The following is a 23,126-nucleotide window of genomic DNA, read 5'->3' on the forward strand; positions in this document are numbered from 1 at the left end:
CTACATGAAATTCCAGTTCTCCAGCCCACAGTAGCCTAGTCATTTCTTAGTTTACTGATCCCCAACTGCTTTCATTAAGTTCCACCCCTAATTTCTGTGAATCCAGTATCTTACTCTCACTCCTGCATTTGGCTCTGAGTGCTGATGAGATTATTAATACTTTCCCCAGGGCAGCAATTCAAACAACACAAGCAATTTCTGCAAGGTGTATGTGCTTAACCGATCAAATTCACTCCCCATCCCACCCATCATGAGAGGCCAGCCAGAGTGCAGCAACTGTCTGTGCGTAAAGAGATAACCTGCAGCACACATAGAGAAGGTAGCTTCTTTTACAAATTATCTCAAATGTGCTGCTGGACAAGACACTGAATATACAATTCCTACAGATCTGCTGACTAACAGTGATTTTTCCCATACAGATTACTAGCTTGCAAGATCCTGCTTTACTGAATACTTAATGTTTCCACATGACAATGGAGGGAGGGTTAAACAGTGGTGTACAGCTTAGGACTCAGGGTTTTGGAGCACATAGTAGATGTGTCTTACAAGTGTGCAACTAACAAACACATGGGATCATCTCTCTGACAAGAGGAGAGGTGATTTTGCCTAAACCCATTTCACCTTCCTGGAACACACATAACGAATCCACCCAGAAAGATAATGCAAAATTTACCTTTCCATCAACCTGGGGACTCTTTTTCTTACCTTAGCCAGCTTTCTTTCATGCTGCTCTGATACTTTGCTCTCTGTGAAATCATCCTGTAACAGTTCATGCTTTGACTCCTTTTGGAAACGTAAGAACTTGTTAAACTATTCAGTTTTAGTCACACGAGCCAAATATAAAGGTATGAACTGGTATTCCTCCTTGGCAAGATCCACAACACACTGTCGGCTGTTCTTAGCTGGGTTGTTTTTCAGTAACATAATCTCTGACACATCTAAGTCATCTCTTTTGATACAAATATGGAGTCCATCAGTTCCCTCCTCTACTTTCTTTTTAAGTGCTTTCAACTTTGATATTTCCAGTGGAGTGAAAAAATCTGCTGAGGCACCAACACTGGTCACAGGTGATTGTGGATGTCTGTTGTTAGGGCAGGAAGATTCAGCCTGCGCTGGAAGCAGAGGGATGCTGGAACAAAAGTTACCTGAAAATCTTTTCATCTTCCTTGCTCTCTCATTTTTAGCTTGAATTGATTTATTTCTGTCATGAAACTAGTTTTTTTCCTGGCAGACTACCATTGTCCCTGTTTTATTTTCTCTGAAGGTTTATAAAGCTTGTTATGATTTAAGTGTCCGGACATGTAAAGTTTAACATCTATTCTGTAGGCTGTTTCCACCCTATCTAAGAGATGAGCCAGGCTCTTCACTTGACAGTTTCTCTCCATGATGAAACAGATTGTGTAGCACACACTTAAAAGAGGAAAGACAAAATACACCTTAAAAAGAGAAAACTTTAGATGACAAAAACTTTCATCACAGAACAAAATTCTTCCACTTTTAGAACAGAGTATTTTACATAGACATGGCTTACAAAAATGTGCTACCTTCCTTCTTATCCACAGCAATATGCAAATAATCAGACAGACCTGGAGACACCTGTGGGTTCCTGCAAAGCTCAGCCTCTGCCTGCACTTCTTGGTGACAGTCTCTGACCTTTTCCCCCAGGACTCACCATGAATTCTGCTGCTTGAGAGAGCAGCTCTTCCGCCCGTTCATTAACACTAGGCCTAAGGCTGGTTCCCTTCTATTGTTTATCAAAAATCCCCTTCAGAAACTCTCAGTATTCTTACTGGTGTGTTGTTTTAGAAATTTAGGCTTCATAATTTTAACTTTATTCATTGTTTGATAATACTTTGTTACTGGCTAATCTTCTGTGAGGTCTTTACTTTCATTAGTTCTTCCCTTGTCATCTACTCCTTTATGTTATTTATAGAGAGAAGTCATGACTCTTTTCAGCCTTCTTCCTTTTGCCCAAACTCAGTGTATGTTGCTTACATATAAACATATGTTTTTAAGGTAGGCTCACCATTCTTCTAGTCATCTCAGTAACAATGCTTTGCTCCTCTTATAGTTACACAGAGTCACAGAGCGGTTGACATCAAAAGGTGCCTCTGGAGATCATTAGTGTAACCCCACTTTTCAGAGCAGGGTCAACTACAGTAGGTTGCTGAGGGACATGTTTAGTTAGGTTTTGATTATCTCCAAGGATGAAGCCTCCACAACCTCTATGGGCAGCTTGTTCTGACACTTGACCACCCTCATCATGAAAAAAAGTTGTTTCTTGTGTTTAAATTGAATTGCCTGTGTTTTTGTTTGTGCCCATTGCCTCCTGTTCTGTCACTGGGCACCACTGAGAAGAGCCTGGGTCCATCCTCTTTGCTCCTCCCATGAGGTATTAATACACATTGATAGCACATTGAAGAAAAGACTCAGGGGGTCTTCTCTTCTCTGGACTGAACAGCCCCAGCTTTCTCAGCCTCTCCTCCTATGTCAGATGCCCCAAGCCCTTAACCATTTTCATGGCCGTTCACCGGACTCATTGCAGTATGTCCATGTCTCTCTTGTACTTGGGAGCCCAGAACTGGACCCAGCACTCATGAAGGATCTCATCAGTGCTAAGAAGAGGGAAGGATCACCTCTCTCAGCCCCTTTGCAACACTCTTGCTCATGCAGCCCAAGATGTGACTGGGCGTCTTTGCCGCAAGGGAGCAAATAGCCTTTGAGTTTCTCTGTCTTGAACATGAATGACAGGACCGTTCACAGCATTTACTCATGTTCCCATTTTTAAGTGTTGAGCCAGTTTGAGTGATTGTAAATTAAAAGGACTTTTGATTCTAAATTAAGTTTATTTAGTTGAAATGAAAAAGAAAAAAGAAGAAATTTAAAAATTCTGAGAGGACAAAAGTAGCATTTTCTGCCAAACTGTCATGGAGCTTGGATCGACGCATTGGATTAGCATAGATCTGACATTGCCAGAACAACATTGGCAATGACATCCCTGGAGCACATTTACGAAGAAAGGATGCCCATACTTACCATTAATACGCCTCAACCTTAGACCATAGCTCCTTTGGGATAAAGATGGCACAGTCCATTCTCATGACTCAGAAGGCCCACAAACATTACAGCTGATAACTAGTTGGTAATTGTGGTGGTAATGACTTTGTCATCTATTTACTGACTCAGCATTAAATAGTGCAATAAACTCAGGTAACATCATGACATTACTAGCATTATCCTAACACTTGAGAAAAATGTTAGGCTGATTTTCCTAATTTTTTCTGGAAGGTGAGACATTGCTTGATTTCTTTTTTTTGGGGGGGGAGGAGGGTGAGATCACCATCAAAAATTAAAACTTTTTTGTAACCCATATTATTGTACTCTGGCTCAGAGTGACCTAATAAATGAGTCACTGTTGCACTCTGGTGTATTTAGAAGTGTTTAGGCTTATGTACACAGATACTCTGGTCTTGCAGGACCTTGTTTCCCTGGGGGGTGAAGCCCACAGAAGCAGAATAAGGAAGACAAGAGGTCTGTGAGCTGTCTCCAAATGGAGAGGAATTTGAAGGAAAACAATGCAACTCCTTTCCATGCTGCACTGAGACAAAGGACCAGGCACCAATCAAGGGGCAGGTTGGTGCTTAGGCCAGTTCTCTGTACCTCAGGGAGCTGGAACCAACCTTAAAACGGCTGCACACCCTGTCAGAAACCCACACAACATATGAAAGACACTCAAGCCTGCATGAGGCCATACTAGGTCAGGGCACAGCCTGACCTCAACATCCCACACCCCAAACCCAATAACAGCCCATGAGAAAAGTAATGAGAAAGGCAAGAGTACATTTGCATTAATTGTCAGAGTGTGCCAGGGTGCCCAAGTGGCATTTGCTATCAATGCTAGTACAGGCAAGGCCAGCTTCAATGAGTTAATATTTCCAAGTGGCTCTTACTTTTGTCTCCCTAGTACAGCTTGCTTCACTTCCTCAAGATGGTGACAACTTAATGTGTCTAAAACAGGTTCCTTTTAGACCCTCCCGCCTTCCCAGAAAAGCCAGTTTGCACATCTGCTGTATTAGCAGCACGCCACTGCTTTTCCTAGCATGCTGACCCTGCCCGGTGGTGAACTCAGAGGGCTTGTAGCAAGGAGAGGCTTGAACCAGCAAGCCAACAGTGTTCTTACAGCGATAACCTTTGTCCAACAATTCTGAAATGGCAGGACATGTTTCTTCCTGAAGAGATACAGTCCCTTCACACAAATGCATGGAACCACTGCCTCTTCATTTCAAACAGTGCAAGACACCATGAATTGAATACATTAATGTAGTCACCCTGCTCAGTATGGAAGGTGGTGGAAGAGATCAGAAATGCCAAAGTGAACTTGTTTCCTTCAGTCATCACTGAAATGGTGAGCAGGTGGCTGGTACAGGCAACATCCGCAAGAGAAGAGTAAATAAATGTTAAAAAACCTAATAGCCTAAATGAGCAGATTAGACAGCACTTAGAGTAATGTGTTGCTAATTTGGCTGAACCTGATGAACATCTGTCTAGTATATGTGAAAAACTGCCTGAAACAGTATCAAACACATTAGCAGTTACTTTCAAGAATGACAGCTGGGGACAGGTGAGCCACAGATGATGGGAACAGCATAAATACAGTGTCTGTATTTAAAAGAAGTAGGAAAAGGAAAAAGGAGGCAAGTAAAAGCTCAGCAACTTTACCCTCAACTTCCAAAAAGAAAAAAAAATGCTGGAAAAATGTAAACTTGCTCTAAGCACCCAGATGACAAACAAGGAGCTGAATAATAGCCAGTATGATGATTTCAGAGTGTTAGTGCAGGGGAGAAGCAGTAGCTGTTGCATATTTTGACTTTACTTAGGCTTTTGGCATTGTCTGTGTAGCATTCTTATGAGCAAGCAAAAAAAAAAAAAAAAAAAAAAGAAAAAATAATCTAGATGGAGATAGGTTAGCATGGGTGCAATTAAGAAACCCCAAAACCAAACAAAACACAAAACTCTGTAAAACTATATTCAAAGAGTGGTTATAAAGGTTCCCTGTCCAGATGGAAGAGGTACTAAGCAGTATTATACGGAGATTCATTCTGGATCTGTATCTAATTTTCCCAACATTTTTGTTTACACTATGGAAGATGGAATACACAGTATGTTTGTTAAATTTGCAGATGACATGAAATGGAGAGGGGATGCAGATATTCTTAGAGACAGGATTGAAACTGAAAATGCTCTTGATAAATTGGAAAATTCTGAGAACAGCTGGATGAACTTCAATATGTGCAGAATCAAGCAGCTGCCCAGTGGCCAGCAACAGCTGGCTCAGTAGAAAATTGTTTAGAAAATATCTGGGGAATATGGTAGCTGATATGGTCAGAACAAATCAACAGTGTCAGTATGGTGAGCAAGACAAATGCCATTCTGGGATATACAGGCTAGTGCTCAACACACAGGAAGTGGGAATACTCCTGTCAGTGTGTCCAGCACAGAAGAAGCTTCAGCCAAATGTTATAGCCAATTCCATGCACCACTCTTCAGGAAAAATTTAGGACAACTGGAGGATTCCAGAAGAGAGTGAGCTGAAACCATAAATGAGAAGAAAATGCATGTGGATGGAAGATTTTAATTTAGCCTGAAGAAGAGACCAAATGAGGGAGATATAGCAGAAAACATGTTTGTAGCATGACTGCAAAGATTTTATGAGTTCAGGTATTAAAAAAGTCTCCAATGTTACAGAGCATGCCTTGCTTTTCCCAGTTTTCAAATGAGCAGCCTGGGGTGACCAAGAGCAGACCCTAACTGTTCTTGCTACCCAGGAAAACAGAATGGGGACTGATAGACACAGCCAGAAAGTCAAATCCTGACCCATCAGCCTAGACAGCATGATAACCCACAGAATCCCATTGCTATTAAATGGTATTTGAAGTGTGTATTTAAATGTGATGCAGTCAGAGCCTTGGTTGACATATCAAGAAGCAATACATTTAAATGGGATTGGCTCACTGGAAGAAGGACCACTGGGGAGAAGTAGGAGAAAGCATGTGGATATGGGAAGGTTTTAGGTAGCACAGAGTAAATATTATAAACTGACAATTAATAAGGCAGAACTATATTATTCCTTCAACAATATGATACAGGGAGCAAAGGGGAGTGGGGAAGAAACCTTTTAATTTTCCCCTTCTACCACTCCATTCTTATCTCTGTTTCTTTTTTAATTGTCACTTCTAATTCCAGAACTGTTTAATTGTTCCCATGATTGATTTGTGCTGGAGGGATGGAAACGAGCATGATAATAAGGTCGTGATTTTTTTCATAGAAACATGCGAAAGAAAGAGCATATTGCAGCATGTTGAGTAGAGGAGATGCAGCAGCAGCTGCTACTGAGAAGAATCTGCCTAGACAATTATATTCGCTCTTCTTTTCTGTCTTTAAACAGACTCAAAACCCTCTTGTGGCGATTACCATTATTTATTCTAGAAATGTAACAGTAGGCTGGCTAGGTGTAGGGCAGAAAAGGAGGCTGTTTTCCCATTCAGAATATAGCCTGGGATGGCCCTAAAGGGAAGCCTAGAGCTGGGTTGGGATAAGTTGATACTCAGATGCTGTCCTTTCATTTCCTCCCCGGGGAGATCATGGTAGTCTGAAAACCTCAACACAAAAGCAGCCCTGAGTTCAGTCCTCATTTAAGCTGAAACTTCAAGGTCTAAGTGGGTAGGAGATGAGGCAAAATACAAGGTAAGACACAAAACAAAAGCAAGCAAAGTGTCTGTTATAAAATGGTTTTCTTGAACAGTTCAGGAGCAGGAATTCTCTAATTTATCTTCTTAGTGACTTCATCCATGAGCAGATAGCAAAGGTGAATACCTCAGGGCCTATGTTTCCTGCTAGGGAGTAGGTCTGCATCTTGTCACTATCATTTCTGGTAATAAGTGGGAGGACAATAAAAAAGTGAAAGCTTCCAAAGGCATTGGGCAACATGCTGGGCATCACAGGCCCTTCCCCTTCCAAGACTATCTCCACTGAAAGTAAGAGTAGTCTGCTTCTAAAAAATATCTCACCATGCCTCTATAGTCTACAATAAGATAAAACACTGCTCTGAGAAGGAACTAGGTCTTTGAACATGTCTGTATAGCATAAACGCAAGCACAAGAGGATGGGAAACTACATGCTTGTATTTTCCCCATGCTCAAGTGGGTCCAGAGGATGGTCACGAAGATGATCCAGGGACTTGAGCATCTCCCTTATGAGGAGAGGCTGAGAAAGTTGGCGTTGTTCAGCCTGGAGAAGAGAAGGCTCCGGGGACACCTTATAGTGGCCTTCCAGTACTTAAAGGGGACTACAGGAAAGATGAGGAGGGACTCTTTATCAGGGAGTGTAGTGATAGGACAAGAGGTAACAGTTTTAAATGGAAAGAAGGTAGATTTAGATTAGATATAAAGGAAGAAATTCTTTACTGTGAGGGTGGTGAGACCCTGGAACAGGTTGCCCAAAGAGATTCTGGATGTCCCATCCCTGGAAATGTTCAAGGACAGGTTGGACGGGGCTTTGAGCAACCAGGTTTAGTGGAAGGTGTCCCTGCCCATGACATGTCTACAGGAGAAGTTCCATGTCTACAGCTGGAATGGCCTAACCCCACATAGCTGTACATGCTAGGGACAAACTGGATAGGTAGCAGCTTTGCAGAAGAGTACTTGAGGGGTCCTTTTGGGCAAGCTGCACAAGACACAGCAGCACGCCTTGCAATGAAGGCAGCTAACCACATACTAGGCTGCATAAGCAAGCGCATAGCCAGCAGACAAAGGAAAGTGCTTATTGCCCTCTACGCCTCACTGGCAGGCCATGCCTGGAATATGGTGTCCAGTCTTGGGCCCTATAGAGCAAGCAAGACATTGACAAACTGGAGATAGTCCAGCAGAGGAACATTGAGTTTGCTGAGATGCTGGAGCATGGGCCACCCTAAGAACTTTTTCATATAGCCCAGAGTTGAGACCACTAACAAGAAGCAGGAAAGAAATTGCTGTCTCCCACTGCAACAAATGGTAGAGAAGAATGAGCCTCTTCTCAGAGGTGCACAGTGAAAGGGCAAGGGGCCACAGCCATATGTTGCAACAAAGGAAAAATAGGTTGGACGTAAGGAAAAATATCTTCATAGCAAGACTAGTTCAGCACTGAAGCATGTGCCCAGAGAGGCTGTGAAATCTTCATCCTTGGAAGTATCTGCAAATTCACTGGATAAGGTCCTGAGCATTTGATCAAAATTTCTTAGGCCAGCATGGAGCAGGGCTGGACTGGGTGAACTCCAGAGGTCCCTTCTGATTTAACTTTTTCTATGTTTCCAGGAACATCTTTAAGCTTGCAAATGAAACACCATAAAGTTAGGAAATACCCTAATGTGCTTCTCCTCATCCTCTGTCTTGTGCATTCAAGCTGTGCACTGCAGGTGGCAGAGAAGCAACAGGAAAAAAGAAGCAGCAGCATTATTGTAGTCAGTGTCTGAAGGATGTGAGTGAGGCAAGGTCTGTAGGAAGAGGTAATCTCTTTTATTAGACCGACTGATATAGTTAGAACTTGGATGGGATTTCAGGCACGCAAATGCTTCTTCAGCCCAAAAATAGAACCAGCCCACTTCAGTGCTAAACACAGGTTGAAAACAGTTACTCTGAATTTAGCTAGCTATATTTATCAACTAGACCATCTGAGAAAAAAAAACCCACATAATTGGCACTTTCAGAGTAGAAGAGATGTTAACTACGTTTTCATCTCTCCTTTAGATATACCTCCTGAAGGAGGTAGAGGGATATTTTTGCCCACATTAGGGTGGAAGAGAGGTTTGAAATGCGACAAAGCAGCTCAGTACGGCTGAACACAGCTTCCCAGGATTCAGGGAAACTTGGAATGCACATGGCGAAACCTATGCATGTGTGCCGGAGCCCAGCGTGAGGTTTTGGACAAGGTCACTGAGCTGGGGTGGCCCTGCAGCATGTGCCACACCAATCCCTGCTCGCCAGCATGGACTACGTGGGTGATGCTTGGCTTTTCCTGCTACATGGAAAGTCCACACATCAGCTGGAGGCTGGGTGAAGGCCTCACTTGCTGCACCCCTCCTGGCTTCCTCACCATATGCTCAACATTCCACCTGGCCCTTCAGCCACAGTTGGGTGACAGGAACTAGTGCCTCAGCCCTGGGGTGCTCACGTGATCTTCTGGCCACCACCAAGGCCTGGGCAAAGACTTGGGGCTGTTCTCACCACAGGCCCTAACCACCACCACAGACATGGGCTGGATGCCCCACTGTCCTCAGGACCCCCACCCAGCACCAGGGCAACCCCCTGGTCCTGAGCCTCACCTTCCCTCAGTCACCTTTCAGCTTGCGACTTAAGGCCAGACCCAGACTTGATTTGGGATTGGTCCTCTGAGGTGCTGGTCTGTCATCCCGCTGCCCTCTCCCAAGGCTACAGCAGGGTCCCCAGATTTACCGCAGGCACCCATTGCTCCTGCACAAGCATTAACCTCCACTTACAAACCGTCCCCTCCCCAACCCAAGGTCAGCCCAACACACCTCTCCCGTCTGGCCGCACAGCCCTCCCGCTCACCCCTCATGGGCCCAACAGTATTGTCCTGGAGGATGGGTGCTGGGACACACAATGCACCCAACCAGGCTTTTGGGATAGCCCCAGTTACTTCTTGTGCTAATTATTACTACTTCTTGCACTAATTACTGTTTTCTCCAGTTTTGTCAAAAATGGCTCAACTGACACTATTTCAAACCCCCGCAGACAACCAAAACCAATGCATCCCTTGTCCAAAAACATCAGTTACCAAAGGAAAAAAAAAGCGTGGGGGGGCAAAGCACTTCTCCTGACATGTCCCATTTTTGGCAAACTTTCCCTCCACCCCCCCTTTCTCTGTTCCCTCCCTGTCTTTAATTAGATTTACTTTCAAAATTTGTCCTGAATTTATGTGTCATGTAACTAAAGGTCAATTTATTTGGATGCAATGCCTAGCTGTTACTTCTTCCCTTCCTCTGCCCCTCCCCCTGAATATGGATGGCACATTTGGTATTTTCTACTTTGGTCATGATACCCTTCATCCAACCTACCTTTTAAAAATGCTCCTGAGCTCGCAGTACCATGTACTGTGACCATTCATACTCCCCAGAGGCGAACTGAGCACAGATGAGCAGTTTTGGCTCCTGTTCAGACAAGGCTGACTTCTTTCCTCTTGACTTGGTCTCTACCTCTTCTCTCCTCCTGCCTCCCTCTCTTCTCCACTTGCCCTCACTTGCTTCCCTCCACCTCATTTAAAGAAAAAGCTGTGGCAAAGCAAGCCCAAGTCAAGGCTGCTGGGGAGCACGGTGATAGCAAATCTGAGGCACCCAGCACCCATTTCTGAAGTAATTCCTTCTCCTGGGAAATGTGGGCATCCACCTGCCGCTTACAGTAAGAGAGACTGTGGAGGTTCCAGACCAGCTGTGGGGAGCTAGGAGGAATGCCTACACAGAACACATGCTTAGTTTGGGTGTTTCCTGGAGATCTGTGACATTGATCCTGTTCCCACTGCTTAGCTCCTACTGCCCCGCTTTCCTTTCCCTCTTTCACCTGCCTGCAGATGCCTTTGTTTCACTGGTACAATTTACCTTCCAAGTCTTGCACAAGCCTTCTTGTCAACATAGGAGTGGAGAGGGCCTCGGCCACCACCCTCACCTCCTTGAAGGGTGAGGCTTCATCTATTTCTAAAGAGACTGTGTGACTCAGGTATTACAAACACAAAGGAGCTGAAGGACCAAGACCTTACATCTAGTCCTCTGATAATGCTTGGTTACATTGGCTAACCTACAAAAAACATAGTGCTCTTGTCTGAGGAGGTTTCTTTCATTGACAGAGGACCAAATCTTTTCATTATACATCAAAAATATTTTAACCTTTAAGGAAAGAGGGTTTCCTGCTTTGTTTTGCTGACAGAAGTCAGTAACCGAAGATTTTTAGCCTTGGACTGACCTGAGGTGCTGCGTGGGTGCAGTGTGGAGGACAAGCAACAGGCCTAATCCAGCAAAGCTGAATAGCCATATCCTCACACAGTCACACCAGTATCTAGTGAGAGACCAGAAGCAGGATGAAGTCAAGGCACAGGCCTCTTCAGAAATTTCAGGTGACGTGAGGTGACTGTACCAGAAGGACATGTCACATGGGGAACATGCTACAGGCAAGTCTGTTCATTTAAAATCAAAGAGGGGGCAAAACCATACGGTAAATGGCCTGTGGAAGATGTGAAAGAAAACAAATGATAGAAAGTCTTAAGACCATGATATCCAGCAAAGCCACAGACAAACTGAGCCTCCATGAGTATCAGACCAGAATTCCAAATCTGCATCAAGCTGTTGAATCAAAATGTAGACATGCTGATGACATTGTGAGAGTACATGAGAAATAAAGTGGAAGATAAACTGTCCCTGACAGATAGCAACAGGCACATGTCTGACCAACTTTAGGACCATCACCAAGGCCCCATCTTCTTAGCACAGTTGTCCCATTACATACGCATTAACCTGAAAATCTCATAATTGGTTCTCAGTGCAGCTAGAAAGGAAGAACTACAAAAAAACCCACACCACCACCAAAACAAAACCCCAAACCAAACAACCATACCGATGTTTGTATGTTAATCCTACAAGCATACCTAATGAAATCCATTTCTCCAGAAATTTGAGTAATATCAGACTGCATGCCTGATTCCTAACAAACTAGGTGACAACCACTTCAGTAAACATCGAGCATGGCACTGGGTCATCGCACCTGCCTGACTCAAAAGGCTGTCCCTAGACTGGCATCCATCCCTCAAACTGGCACACAGCAGCTCGAGCTCCTTCTCCAAAGGATCTCTGGTTTATGCTCAAGAGTCACAAAGCAGTTGGACCCAGTTATAGTTTAGAATAAATCTGAAACCTCCTATCTGCGCCCAGCAACGATCATTCCTAGCTAGCATTCCTATGTACAGTGACCACAAATCTAGCTAAGTCAATATAGCTTTGCTACTAGTGAAACATGTGGGCGACAAGCTGCAAAGCCTCTCTTACCTCTGAGATATTGTTCCTGCTCCTCAGACTATGTTTGTGTAAGGGGAAAAGAAGTGGTAGCATTCCTTCCGTTACTGTTGGTGCTACAGTGGGGCTTCTGTTTACAATGAACAACAGAAGAGGCTGCCAAGAAACCAGACCTACTGCTACAAATTTTATGGATCTTACCCCTCAAATGCAAATATCTTATGGTTGTTATGTATTTGTCACAGTCATGAGTTCCATTTACTTTAATTTCATATTGTTATTACATAAAAAGACACAATCAACCAGAGGGCAGGAGGTCTATTTGAAGGATGGGATGTATTTGTTCTGCAAGCCTCAGTGAGGGGCCCAAACCAGACTACTGCAGCTGGAAGTGACCTTGTGCTCAGATCCATGGGGCAGCTCAGAGGCTGCCCTGTGGTGTATGGAAGAGGCAGGATGAGGGCAGACTCTATCTCAGTTATCTCTGGCACAGAAACAGGCTGGATGCTGTGTTGAGACAGATGTGTAATCTGGGCTGTGTAGTGGGCCTGGGCAGGCTCAGACAGGTACCTGTGTCAAAAGCAAGCTCCAAAGCTGGGAAATGGGGGCAAACATAATTTGCATTATTGGAGTAGATCTGAGATCACTACCATCCATCACTAATTATGCTGCTACCTTCAGAGGCTAAATGGACATTGTACTTTAGGGACTGACGATGATTTAGGCATTTACACCTGTCCCAATCCCCCTCTAAGACTGGTCTTTATGAAAGGAGTCAGCAGGATCTTTCTGTGAAAATTCTCCATGAACACAGTCGGGATCCAGTTCCAATTTTTCTGCATGGACCAGGACAGAGCTGAAGGCTCTAGGGTACAGAGGAGAAACATCAGGAGGCTGAGGGACGCTTACCATAGAATTGGACTAATTCAAACCTGTCTGCTGTGCAGGGCAGGCTTTGTACAAAGGACAAAATGGACCCCTTAAAGGAAGGCCATCCATCAGAAAGTGTTTACAGGATCTGGGGACAGCACCGCAGTCCAGTTATTCAACAGTCACAGCATTCAGTCTCATCAGTACCAGTGGGAAGACTGGGCTCAACACCAGCAGGCTCCAGAATTAGATTTAAGAGAGTTTCTAAACTTAAATCCTTAAACAAAACCACAAGTCCTTAACAAGTCAAAATCTAAGATCATTTCCAAATATGTGCTACTTAGCTGTTTGTCTCCATCCCAGTTTCATAATCACACTTTTGTCCCAGAAATATAACCTGTATGTAGTCCAAAGCATTGCTGCACTTAGTCTTGAAACCAGAGTTACCTGTTAGGAAGCATTGTTTCCTGCTGCAGACAGAGGCAAAATATCTCTACATAATGCATTTTAAACAGGAAAAAACAAGGTAAGTCCAGACTCGTTCTGAGATACTGCAGGCAAGTTGCATTGTTTAGGTTGTGGATTAGGAATGCGAAAAATAGAAGTTTTCTGATATTCATACAGTATGTGGGGTTTCAATAGATCTTATTCTTTTACCATAATTCTGAAGTCAAATTTTAAACTGTAAATCACAGTCTGATCTCTTAAGTGGCTTTCCAGCAATGTCAGAATAGACCTCCCACTCCCTGGTGCCTTCATTCTCCTACCATAAAACTTTTGAATGCATTGGCTGATTTAATCCAAACTTCAGGGGCAACAGTCTCAAAAAGAACAAAATTCCACATTTTATAAAACAGGTGGCTGTTTAGAGAGAGGACTGGGTTCCACCCCATAACTTTTCATTCTGTTGATGAGTTTCTACAGAATATGGGAGTCTGTGAATCACAGCCAAAGCGTAGCAAGAGATGGATTGTAATGCAAAAGTGAGGAGAATTTCAAAGTTATGTGTAAAGACAGCAGAAAACCTAACTTAATTTTTTAAAATGAAGAATAATAATGGAAATGCACAGGAATACGGGCTTCATCACTCTCATGGGTCAGAGGAATACCTGTTTGGGAACACAGTGCAGGTTCAGGTTCTTTGGGTAAGATTTCACATCAGCTCTGCTCCTGTGGGTTCTACCAGTTAACATCACTGGGAACGGAGATAAGCAACAACATGGACTCCTGTCCCAGAGTCTTTTCTGCACAGGGGTATATTTGGTTTCGTTCTGTCTATTGCTTGTTTTGGTGATTGGTATAGATCACCTTTACCAGTGGCACTTACCTCTTCCTTGTTAAACAGAGAGGACTCACAGTCACACTGCGTACCCTCTGATCCTATTAACACAGTGACAGTGATGTGCAGAGCCGTTTCTGGGTTAGATCGCTCTAAACAGTCAGGGCTAAGTGAGATGCAGTCCCACATAGGTGTATGTGACTACAAGAGAGAAAAGTGGCTGCACCTTTCCTAAAGCTTTCCCTGGCCTGTCAACACCCTATTTCTAACAAGCTGGGGATCTGCCATATGCTAAGTCATTGAAAAAGTTATTTCTCAACATTTCAACATTTTAAAACACCAGTGTTTTGCTTTTTGCAGTTTATTTTTCATAGTTTAGTTATGAAGTCTGTTCCTGTGTGTTCCCAGCCTGTTGCTACCATAAGTGTTGAGATTATATTATTTCCAACAATCATAATAAGTATTTAGAGTCTCTATAACCTGGAGAAGTAGTATCCAGGTGGTTTATTATAAATTTAAATGCAACTATCCTCAGAGTAAAAAAGATGTTTTTTTCAAAATATCACTCTCTCTAATGGAGTTTTCACAAGCACTTCCCTAGGTTACTTGTGTTTGAAACAGACACTGAATGCAATTGTGGATACAGTGCTGGAGAACCATATAGGCTGTGAGATAATCCTCATTTGGATGAACACTGGAGGGTCATGTGGAGAATTACACAGTTCACATTTGGTTTCTCATCTTATTGCAGAATGTGGCATATTCTATTTATTTCATTTTTTTTTCCCTGAGGTGAAAGTAACACTAGTGAAACTGATGTTCCCAACCAGTGTATCTCCAGGATAACTCGGCGAGACAAACTCTAGAAATGAAGATAATGCCGTCTGTCCCAATCCATCCTCTCTCCCTGCTGAGGTTACCAGCATCCCTCTCAATTCAGGACAAGCATGGCAGTAATGTTACTTATGGAAGGAGAGAAAATGGGTTACATCCATCAGGCTACCCTGTAGAGATCATAAAATACACACTTCCAGGCTGTGTCAACCTCATTAGCCTTGACTGCAGCAGCATAAATATTAAATTACAGCATTCTCAGCCACAGGACTCTTGTTTAAAATGTAGAGTTGTTACTACAACACAGCAAAACAGTTAGTGACAAGTCATTGACACAAAGCCTTCTCACATCTGCAAAAGAAATAATGTTCTGCTCCAGTCTTTCCATGGTATGGTTTATATTGACTGACTTAACTGAAAAAGACAACACTGATCCTCTCTTGGTACATGTTCCAGTTGAAAGAATGTGAAAAAATCTTTTCTGTTTACCATGTGGATGTCTGCCATGCCATTTCCCATGGCATCAGTGTTCCTGGGAAGGGAGAACTCCACCAGTGTCAGAAGCGTTTTGTCACACTAAGGTTAGATACCAAACAGAAGTGGAAGTTCAAGCAAAATTCTGCAAACTCTACCCTAGTTTACTGCCACTATGAGCTAGCAGCAGAAAGAGTAAGATACAATAATGGTTTCATCTGTGAGGCAGGCTATGCAGGATCAACTAAATTTTAGAAATTGGTAAAAGGTTTTGCAAATGAAGAACCCTCTTGATCTCACTCTGTAGTCCTTTCTTGTCACTTCCTAAATGGCTCCATAATACAGCTGCATCTTCAAAAGAAAAGCACCGGGATTGCCAAACACATCTATTTCATCTATGCCAGCTCTGCATAGAGACACTGTCCAAAGCACTTCAGAAAGCTCTTCTGCATGATAAGCATTACACGACACTGCCAAAAGGTAGACGATGATTCTGTATGAGGTCTTTATGCAATTCAGGGCAAAACTTACTGTGCAGGAAGACTGCGGAGCTGAGACTTCAAATTAGCCTCCATACTTGTGGGTGAGAGAAGCTTTTCCTATATGCAGAGCCTGTCTTTCATTTTAGTTCTGCCCTTACCTTACCCTGACATGCCACACTATTTACTTCATTCCAGGCTTTTCAGGTAGTAATACTACATGCAAACTACTACTCTCACAGTAGAAAGAAACTAAGGTCTCCTTTCCACAATTCCAGCCCATTAACTCGGTATTTGGTACACACCCTGTTCTCTGTGCTTTACATAAACCTTGAAAACATAACCCTGCAGAATAGCTTTACACCTTGAATTCCCAATCACGGGGAATGAATTCAGACCACAGAAGTAGAAAGGGTAGAAAAGGCTGTAGAGATGGCAGTTTGTTTTATTCATGCAGTCCTCAAAGGTGAAAGGAAAAAAGAAATTGCTCTACCAGGAAAGCAAATTCATAGGACAAAGGAGCAGAAAGGAAGAAGGCAGAAAATAAGGAACCTGCCAACCTTATCAGCAAATTCGATTTAATGATTCCAAGGAATTGATTTAGAAGCCTTCAGATAGAAACTACACAGGTCTCTCATAGGATGTTAAGTGTTCCTGTGTGAAGCTTTCTTTAAAGTCTGCAGTACAGAACATCTTGCTTTTCTGAGACTGGTGGTCTTGGGGTTCACATGCTTTGTGGTGAAGGACAGAAAATGGTCTTCAGCTGACACCTCATCAGCTAGAATGGCAACCACCTCTAAACACTAGGTCAGCTCCCTCTGATTGTTGGTATTGCAAAGATTTAGAACAAACTCAACGAAGATTGCCATCCTTGTACATTCAGGAAGCAAAACTATATTAGCAGACATCCTGGATCAGCTCCAAGTCCCAGACCATGTGGAAGTTCTTTAGGTTCGCTTGATGGACAGGCACTTAGTTCATTAATGCTTCTGGTATATCACCATTAAAAGACAGCTAGCTCTGATGGCAACACTCTGCTGGGGACAGAAGGAGGGATTCTAGATAACATTTTTCTGTAATATGCAGGAGAGTCATGAAAGACAGCTTCCAAAAGGAACATATTCTGAGGTTTTGTGTATTATTTTACACATATTCCAACAACAAACAATGTGAAAAAAAGGCATTTATTCCTTGGAAACTTTAAGTTCTACCATGCTTGTGATTCTAGAGTACCTAGAACATTTACTAGTGCTGTGGCTAATTAAGAAACTTTGAAAGGAAGGAAGTCAATATATTGCATGTGAAGCTCTGCATGAGGCTATAAAATGTCTTAATATACTTGGTAACTAATCATGAAAACCAGGGAGAACTGCTCAGAAGATAAACCCAGTTCCCTGGACTGTACCGAGCCCAAAACAGGATGTTGTCCTACAGCTGGAGCTCATTCAGATAGTTCAGAGGACCAGGAGAATTAACCATACCACTCCCAGCAGTCCTGGAACAGACTCTGCAAAATGGTTGTGGAACAGGAACTACACACATGTGTTACTCAAAACCACTTGCCCTCACATAGAAGTCAGATTTAAAATAAAATCTGATACTGTGTTTAATTAAATGGGTTTGAAAATTTTTAAGATTATATGGCACTGTGACAGCTCAGAAGTTATTAAATATGAAAATACATATGCCATCTTGAAAGCTTGCACTGTAATTTCTTAAGCCTCCCCTCACATCTGAAGAAGATGGAAGAGAATGTACTCACCTATGATATTCATCAGCAGCATATATCTGAGAGCATCACAGCTCTGTGATATTTTCACAGACGGGAAAGTGAACACCATCATACATATTATAAGGTGACAACCTATTTTATATTCTGGACTGCATGTAACCAAGGACTTCTCCAAACATACATAACATAAAAAAACCAACCAAACATGTTTAGAGGCTTAAGTAAGTTAAATAACAAAACCCAAAACCATCCAGTGTTGGGCAACTTGCACAAGGTCATAACAAAAATCTGGAAATCTGTCACAGAGAAATTCAGTTCTCTCAAGTCCATAAGTAGAATCTTAACAGATGTCTATTGTCTTTCCAAATGTACTGTAAATATTATTCTCTGCAAGATTCAGTACATTTTCATATTAAGAGGAAAGGCATAAGTCACTGGCCTTTTTCCCAGGCTAGTCACATGAGAAACTACATTTTTTTCATCAAGGTGGGATTTTTTGTCAGAAGATGTAAAATATGGTCAATATGAATATTTCTTTTCTCTCCAAGAGAAAAGTCAGCAGCAGAAAACAACTTGGACTTCACTAGTTGGAAATGAACATTAGTTATCATATCATTTCTCTTTAGGATTAACTTGTCCATCAGCACTAATTCCAAACTACCCATATTCACCACTGCTACTAACATTGATGGTAAAATTTTCAAAGGCTTCTGATGGATATTGACTCTCTTAGGTGCTTCCAAAAGTTTCTTTTTTTGGATTTTCTTTTTGGTATTTTACAAGTCCTATTTTTTCATTTTGATGTGCTTATTAAATAGTGTTTATTAACAACTTATGTTGCTTCCATAAGCAGCATAAAAGCAGCTCAAGGAACAGAAGTAGCCCTACAAAAATCTTATTCTCACCTATATGCACAGAGTTTACATTGCTGTAAAAAAGAAAAATAATTAATGCCAGCTGAATGTTACTGGACAATGTGGTGAAAATCATTTAGCCCTTCCAGCAATGTTACAAACCAAAAAACATGAAAGGAAAACTTTACCTGGTATAATTCACTCCTGTCAGAGTTCTTAAGTTTCAGGTTTCCCCTTTCTCTTAGAAGGCTTTTAAAAAACACGTCTTATGCACACAACAATTACCCTCTGAAGCATTCCTCTGTAACTCATTCTTGACCCAGAGACAAAGATCATCATCTTCAAAGACAACATCCATGGTACAGGCAGCTCTTCCTTAGGGCACAACTGAAACACACTGAAAAAAACCTTTTCTGTCTAACCTGAGGAAGAGGGACTACAGGCTGAGGAACGGGAATTTCTCCTTAGTAATTCTCTTCAGCAAAAAAAGTACAACAAAGTAATCTCCAACACTTGTTGAGCAGGTGAAATCCATTGAAGGATTTCAATTGACTTAAATGAGCACAGGATCTTATAGAGCGCTTGGATACTTTCAAATAACCTTAATTCAAAGTTCCTCAAAGCCACCTGAAATACTCCTTTCCTCCCCAAACTTCAATAAGCTTCAGTTAAGGTGCTTTTATGATTATATTTTGCAGTATCTGCAAGGGAATATATTCAGGCGTTCATTTTTGTAAGTCTCCGATGATGTTTTTCAATAACAAAGGGCTAAAAATGTTAAGGAAAACATACTGACTGGGCAGGGACTGTCAATGACAAAGCACCATGCTGTGCTACAAGAGCTAAGTCTACATGAGAAACAGAAAAATATGAAAAGGCATGTGATTGATTGCTACCAATTCGAGAAGCTTGACCAGAAAGTCATTAACTGACTTCAGCCTACAGTTCCTTGCAAACAATACAGAAACAGGCAAAAAGGACCAAATTAATCACAGAAACATTCCTCTTCTGTTGCCTGTCCCCCAAAATAACTTGGAGAGCTTTAACTTAAATGAGTAAACCTTAAAAAAATGTATTAAATGTCAGTGCAGTTTCTGTTTCATCACAAAAGTTAGCCCTAGCAGCAGGTCCCTTGCAGCAAACAGAGCTTTCTGGAAGGGGTGGTCACAACAGCACAAACCCAGGTACATTTTGTAAAACTTGTTTTTGACAACTGTATGGAGTAGCTAAACTGAAACAGTTGCCCTGGAAACCTATTTCTGGCCAAGTCATCCTAGCAATGCCAAGTTCCTTCAGTGAGGAGGGAGACCAGAAACATTTGGAGGCCATGCTGAGAAACAGAGAAGAGCTCAGGTTGAACTCTCTATCTGAGGATCAACATCTTTCTCTGAGAATGGAAAGGTCATGCAGAGTCATAAAGGCACAAGGCCACTTTGAGGTCTACAAATGGCGAATACCCTGTTTAATGAGCATGAACAGTGCACGAGATCTTTGAAGCAAATCAGTGTATTAGGTAGATAAATAGCAATTTTTTTTCCCTCTTTTTTTTTCCACCTGTTTTATAAATATCTGCTAATGTGTTGTTCAGAATTTTGCCTTACAGTTCCCAGAACCTATCCTGTTTTTTCAGGGTATTGGCAGCTGTCAAAGCCCTATATCACTTTGGACTAGCAAACAAAAATTTGCGTGAGGGATTATTTTTCTACAATTTAGCATCTCAGTATCTCCATAATTCCCGAAAGATGGCAAATGATTCTGCACTAGCTGCACTGCCGATTGACAGTAGCAAAGCAAGGATCTGTGTGGAAGTCTCTGTCAACAGCAAGGTTGCAGGAGGGCAAACAGGAAAGTGGATCCCTTTGCAGCCTGTGACAATGTGAACTTGCAGTAGGTGATAAAATATATGTTTTCTTTTTTAAAAAAGAAGGAGGAACTTATGTTGGGAAAACACATCATAAATAGTAAATTGTAATTACAGGGAAAAACAGGCACTACCCTTTTTGAAGGATTCCGTTATGTTTTGAATCCCTTCCTCCTGTGGTTTACTTGTGGTATAAACACGCATATACGCACACACTTCCCAACCCTCTCTTTCACTCCCAATAATAGCAAAAATAAACATGAAAAATAATATTAAAAAACTCTGTATTCAGTAATATTCACACCAAAGTATATGTATAGAGATATCCATTAAAATTATGAACATTTCTAAATATATTTTATGTATCATACATATATTTATATGTATAATTACATATCCACAGAAATAGTCTTGCTGTGCTAAAGCCAGCAGTAAAAGCAAAAACAGGTTTCACAATAGGACACCCATATATGCATATGTACTGGCTGTTTGGTTTGTGAATTTATTTACAACTTAACTATCATAATAAATGTTTACTGTTCTATTGTACAAATGTAATAGTAAAGGTTTAGGTTTGTTTTTTAAATACAAAGACTGCAAATGAATACATGAAAAAAATTACACACCATGTACAGTATTTATAATTTATAAATGCAAAGTTAAGACCTCTTTAAATTATTGCACTTGCATATTTTTTGTTTTTTTACAAAGATAGTTTATATGTATCATATATATATATATGTGTGTAAATATATATATATATAAAACAAATTTTTCAGCTCACTAAATGTAGTAAAGTTGAATGTTGTTACCTTGAAGTTCTTTCTTCTTCACATAACAGCCCAACCTGAATTTTGAATACATATGAATCTACTCTACAAATCAGTTTGATCTACCCTAGAAAGCAGTCCGTTATTTTAGGTTTTTTGACAGAGTATACACCCGTATTACAATCGAGCACAGTTTTTGGTCAGAAAGCAAAACAAGAGTTATGATGTGCCTTTGCTAGATTGGGATATATAACCTAAAGTTTGAACATGAACTTCCTTGTAGTAGTGTGCAGAAAGCCTTTCCTGTGTTTAGAATGAACAAATTAATTGTTCCACTTCACAGAACTGTTCCTGTATCACAGTGTTTGAGGCAAATGCATTATTTCAAGAGGGTCATAATTGTTTGAGCATCTAACAATCTATTTTTTAACACGAATAGTGCTATTTGCTATCCCTACAATTTTAACACTAAATGCAGTCACAGCAAAGTGAACACACTGTTCTAAGTTTAAACACATGAAAGAAGTCTGTGACACATAAAAAGATGAATGCCACACTGCATGTCCCCTCCAACATAAATATGTTTTATCATATATTCCAATTACAAAAGCCTGCTGCATTTCTCTAATGGTCACTTATTAAAAAAAAGAAAATACTGCCATGAGTTGAACCATTACAGAAGAATGTCGCACCACTGTACAAAACTGATAGATTAATTATAACAATGGAGTTTCTGTCAGTGCTGTAATAAAATATGCAACATCTCAGATGAGTATCATGCTATGTCGACTATTTTTCTCACTTAGTGCTTACCTTTCAGGCACCATTTCTTAATACATTGGAAATGCTCAGATATGGCTTCAAACAATCCTTTTACCTTTACTGGGCTTAGAAGGGAAAAGCAGTTGGAATTATTAACAAAGATAATGCAGTTCTGGGAGTAAAAAGTCTAACACTTCTAGGAAGGGAGAGATCTCTTAGTGCTTTTATACATTCTTATTGATCTTGGGCAAGATCATTTTTAGCAGGATAAAAATGCAAGGAAGAATGGCTTTTGGCAGTTTAACTTAATGAGCCAGATGTCTTACAGATCTAGATGTCTTACTCTATTTGTGAGTTCAAGTCCAGAATTTTGAACAATTAAATCTCAGCACGTACTCTTGAGCCATGAAATTCAAATGCAGCTTCAAATTCTTAATTTTCAGTGGCTTTGACTTTGGAAGTGCAGGTATAAGTTTGTTTCTACAAAAAATTTACACATCTGAACCTGCACCCCGTAAATGCTACGACAGACTAAATTTGCTTAGACAATACAGCCAATTGTGGCTATTTTTGTTGGTTTAGGTGCTAGCAAAGAATAACATTTTGTCATGACCTTTCTCCTCTTACACACCTGGAACACAAGTCAAACCACAACCAGTGGAGCCAAAATTTTTAATTCTAATGGATATTATACTATCACAAACATATATTTTATGTGGTTTGAATAGTTCTACATTAGAAACAATACCAGACTGACTGGAGACATTACTAGAACAACTTATTGCCAATTTGACAAATTTGCTAGGGAAACATGTTCTGTATCAGTACTTATAAACTTCAAAACATAAAATACTATGTGATACTGTCAAATATTTTGAATGGTAAGTAACAGAACTAGTGAGGTTCTTTACTGTCAATGAGTAAAAGATTAATTAAAAGCTTAAATCACTCAGACAAAGTGTGATAAGGAATACTTTTGCAACGCTTGTAAGACCAGCTTTCAAAGAGTGAGAATAACAGCAAATATACTTAATCCATGAAGGAAAAACATTCCATCCAGTTGTTGCAGTATCTGAATTTCAGGGAGTATTTTTGTAGTCACCACAGATTTGGATAATTTCCATGTAAATTAGGAACCATGGATTGTGTCTCAAGTACTGAG

The sequence above is a fragment of the Strix uralensis genome, chromosome 3 (genome assembly GCF_047716275.1).
Source record: "Strix uralensis isolate ZFMK-TIS-50842 chromosome 3, bStrUra1, whole genome shotgun sequence".
In the NCBI taxonomy this organism is placed as follows: Eukaryota; Metazoa; Chordata; class Aves; order Strigiformes; family Strigidae; genus Strix; species Strix uralensis.